Source organism: Cynoglossus semilaevis, chromosome 1 (genome assembly GCF_000523025.1).
Source record: "Cynoglossus semilaevis isolate Cse_v1.0 chromosome 1, Cse_v1.0, whole genome shotgun sequence".
Lineage (NCBI taxonomy): Eukaryota > Metazoa > Chordata > Actinopteri > Pleuronectiformes > Cynoglossidae > Cynoglossus > Cynoglossus semilaevis.
In genome coordinates this window covers 31,293,304-31,298,417 of record NC_024307.1, presented here as the reverse complement: position 1 = coordinate 31,298,417, position 5,114 = coordinate 31,293,304, and positions in this window count along the sequence as shown.

Genomic DNA, 5,114 nt, shown 5'->3' with positions numbered 1-5,114 from the left:
CTTACATGTCCCTAAGCTCGTCATACAGGTCTATAATAAGACCTAATTGGCCCTTTGGTCTGGAGTTTGTTTGCTCCAATGTCCTAAATCCCATTAGAAAAGCTTACTCGATCAGAGCTTCACGTATTTGACACAATGACCTAGATGGATGTTACCTCATATGACCAACCAAGGTCTCGGCAGACTGATTCTGCTATGGTCTAAACACTGTGGTCTGTTCCTTAGGGATTGGGGCATTACAGTAGATTAGCTGAAGTAATACCACGACGAAGCATGTGAATGCGAGGTCATGAGATCGCTCCAGGACATGAAAAATAATGTTTGCTTTCAGACACAACTGTCAGAGAACCCGTTACATGAATCAACAGAATCCAATTAGTTAAATGCTTTAAGTCAAACAGTCATGTTTTCCCCAACCTGACACTGTCCTTACTCAACCCTAGAAGCAGTTACTATCTTTGTCTGCCTCTCTCAAACTCCCCTTTTTAAGGTAGGTCTGGATTTTGTTGTACTTTCTTTGCACTGCATGACAGGGAGTCAGTTGTTCTTAATGGCCCTAGGTACTGGGCAAATGTTATGGGAAAGTCAAATTTTATATATGATTTTAGAAAGAAGAAAAAAGCACCCACTTTAGAGTTATTATTATATATTCCATGGGCCAGACCCTTTTACATCAGGAACAGAAACATTTTCAATATCAAGGGCCATTTTAATTTTTATAAGATCATTTTTGCCTGAGTCACTAAATTATTGAGCACATATATCACAATAACCTCTCTAATGCAATGGCTGGATCTGTTCACTCCAGTACATTCAAAAATGTCATATGTAAGTAATGTTGAAAAAGTTAAGGAGAGCAATTGCTTTATTGTTTCGTATACAATTAAAAAAAACTTAAAGTAAGTAAACGTAACTCAATGCAATTTCACCTGTGTTTTTTAAGCTAGAAATGTAAACGTAACGGTCTGAATTTGTGGTAGTTTAAGCCACAAATTAAGTTTAAATAATACTTTGGCACACCATGAATGCAGACGTGAAGAAACTCATAGCAGCACCAAAACAAAATGTCCAATAACTTCTAATTGCATTAACAATAAATGCGCATTTAAGTCTAATTTCATGTTTACCTAGATGTTTTATGTACCACCAGACTCCTATTGGGCTGTCAATCACTCAACCAAAACGTAAACATATTATGCTTTAGTGTAATATGTTCTTTATGTATCTGCCCGTACCTCCAAACCAGCTTCCAAACGCTCCAAGTTTGCCTTTTTTTCTTCTCTCTCTCTCTCTCTCTCTGTCCGGTTTGAAAACATCAGGTTTGTTTTTTACTCGGTTAAAAATGTTACGTTTCTTTCTCTGCAACACTCAGTCTCGTTCGTTTGTTTTTGTTGACAATTGTTGTGGCTGTGTTGTGATTGTCGCCGTCACGTGACATACTACGTTAGCGTGTCCGTCACTTTGACCGTGACCTGATGGAAACTTAAAAACAAAAAAACAAAACAAAACAAAACAACGTACCGGCCATTCTAAAACTGTTTCTTTTCTTTTGCTGTAATTTATTATGATTCCTCACAGCTATTGTCAATTTTAAAAAAGAGACTATAATTATAATATGTTTTAATACAAATGCATTAAATAACACCTCTCGTGTCGAAAGCGTCCAACCCACAAAAAGGTCCCCCAATATCTGTTTGCGTGCAGAAATAAATGACATATCATTGTCCTTTTATTAATTTATTTTCCATACTCAAACAACCAGCAGTGGTCACTAAGTTGCATTTTTCCATAAATACTCCACTTTATTAATTATTATTATTTTAATTACAGATACCTGCGTTGACTTAAAGAGCAAACCACTTAATTTAAATTCTTATTGGTAGCCATTCTTGTAACTATTTTGAATATAGTAAATAAAGGCATTGTGTCCTGTTTTCCTCAGATACATTTATAAATATATTTCCTCTGACTATATGTGATTTTTCTTGCAGGGGACATAATGGTCATTTTCAGTGTGCTGGTTGTAGGAGACTTAGCATTAAGCCATATGATAAATCCAGTATAGAAATTAAAAGAAATAATAATAAAAAAATACTCAAAACCACAAAAGAAGCATACACAATGTAATTTTTGTAGCATAGCTCATTTTTATTGTTTAAACAGTTTGCATAGGAAATATATCCACTTCCAGTAATTGACTGCAGTAAAAACAGCTGCTAGCAGTATAGGCTGGATATAACAGTAACAATCACAAAAAAGTTGAGCCTTTATATACACTGATTTTAATCTTGTGGCAATTTTAGCCCCTGCACCAAATGTAACCAGCTTGAAGGCATCGCCTTACGCTTGGCTTTCTTAAAATCAATAAAAAGAAGGGATTTCAAGGCCTTCGCTATACAGTTCAAAATGAACACCTGTGACTCCTAAACTGTAAAAGAAAAGATAACAACAAAAAAAGTTTCCAAAAGTCCTCTAAAACGTACATTCAGATACATACATAGACCTTTGCACACACTTGCAGTGTATCTACAAACACTACTGAGACTGTTTACATATTGTTTTGTTGTTGTTGTTGTTGTTGTTTGTTACATAGTAATTCCAACATGATTCACAAAATAGAAAGGTGTGCGCAGAGGGAAGTAAAAGTGCCACAAGACCCCCCACCCCACCCCACCCCAAAAATAAGGCTAAATCAGCCCTGCAGAGAAAACAGGTGACATTTTTTCAGACATGATTTCATAATCTCCCAGTGCTTCATGTTGCACATAACACTCCCACATCCCACCCCCAGGAGCCAAAAACAGACAAAATAAAAAGAACTTCAGATTTTTCCTCCTGAACAAGCTTAATGTGGATATCGTGTGCTAACACACTTGGGGAAATGAACAAATCACAAGCCAAAAGAAAAGTTCAAAAATAAACACACAATAGAAATTACAAACAGCAGATTTGCTGCTGACTTTGTCAGAATCTTGTATGAGAGATGCTTTTTTTTCTTCTTTTTTTACCCCATCACATATGAAAGTAAGTCTATCCCATTTTACAAGTATTTACAACAGACACTCCAACAGGCACTGCATTGTTATCTTTTATGTCTTCTTTTGGTGAATGTCATATCCTGTAAAAATGCTGGTTTTCATGTTTTTCTAACAACCTGATGCTAAGTGACTAGCTAGTGGCTAGCCAAAGTATGAAAGGTGTGTATTGCTCATGCAGAATGCAAGTTAGGATTTGATGATGATCCTTTAAGTCAGCGTGCACAGTACACGCACCTGCTCAGTCCCTACAGCATGTGTGAAATCTGAATGACAATCACACACAGTGCATGAGCGCCACAGGTCCTGCTTGCATAAGTTTATCCTGTTTTTTGATTAGTAATAGTGGCGATAGGTGATGTAACACCTTCTAAAAAACATGATCAATATGAGTGTCTAAAAACTGCCTTAAGGCTGCTGATGGGTGGAATACTGATTAAAATCTTTATGTTTTATTTCTGAGAGATTTCCTCAGTGGACACGTTCAAACCCTGTATATGAACAGAAACAACCAAGTAAAAATTAACACACCAACAGCTGGGAGGTACAGTCCCTGTACTTTACTGTCAAAGTAAAGTTTTTTTGTTTTGTCTTTTTTTGTAGTGTGAACAGAGGATTTCCTGTACTACACCAGGCACCGGAAAAGTGCAAAACGAAGGATGCCTTGATGTCTTTACTGATTTTTTCCCCCCACATATGTTCATAATTTGCAAATTTAGATGCCTTAAAACTGGCCAGATAAATCAGAAATATGGCAAGATATTTGTCAGCCATACTGCAAAACATTTTTTAAAATCACAAAAGAAATCATATTTGAAAAAAAAGATCAGAAAGATCAATTGAGTACATATGTCACTGCAGATTTTGCCCTGCTTCTTGCTTAAAGTGAGGTGCAATCAGGGGCCTTTTAGTACTGGATCAGTGAAATCGCCCCCCAGCTGCTACAGGAGAAACACACTTGCAACCATGCTCTTATTGGACAAGATTACACACCCATTAAAAAAAAAACACTGAAGGATAAATCACATCATCACACACACTATGGCCACACTAATGAAAGATCCACAATTAAAATTAAATTCATAAACCTCTGTTTTACCCCCCCCCCCCGCCCCCATGGACATATTTAAAAACCAAGTTTAAAAATAATAATATTAATAATAATTTTAAAAAATGTCAGTGTTGTTGGTTTTATAATTGTGTGTCTGTGATCAAATCAATCAGATCAATCAGTCAATTAGATCAAAACACCACGTTTTCTTTTAACAAAACACAAATAAAAACCTTCAACTGACAGAAACACTTTCAGTTCAACTAATGGGCAAATCTGGAGAGTTGTAACTCAAATCCAGCCTCTAAATCTCAAAGAATTAAACCCAGATTATGTTGTTTTTCTCCTAAAATGGAATTGATTCATTTCCCCAGAATTCAAATTTACAAATAGGGTTTTAGGGAAGAAATCTCGACAACATTTACAGTGTACAAACTCCTGTCCTATGGCAGGCTTTTTTTTTTCATTTTTTTTTTTTTTTTTTACAAAAAGAAAGACCCTCATCTCTTGCTGTGTAGTGTCAGAGGCACTCGATCACAAATTCACTCATGCACAGAAATGCTTCAGCTGCCAAAGCAGAGTTCACCCCCACAGACCACTGCTATTGACGCAATCAGGATATTTACCCTTATGTACAGGCTTCCATTCAAATTTACACCAACAGCACAGTGACCCTGACACATCTTCTTACTATTTCTTTCTCTCTCTCTCCCTCTCTCACACACAGACACAGTTGCTCACAAACACACCTGGGGACAATACACTTCAGTGGGGTTTCTAATGGCCAAAGGCTGCAAAGCACATTTTTCTTTAAAAAGAAAATAAGGATAAAACAAAAACAAAAAAGACAGAACAGTGCACATAGAACGGGGTGACTTTTTTCTACTTTCTGTTTAAGAAATCTGGGTGAAGATGGAGAGATTAAGCTTGACTTGAGGATTTTTTTTTTTACTTCGTAGCCCTCTGCTTGCATGGGAGAGTGCTATTGTTAGTACCGTCTCTCCGTGGGGAAACATTATTTTCCTGAT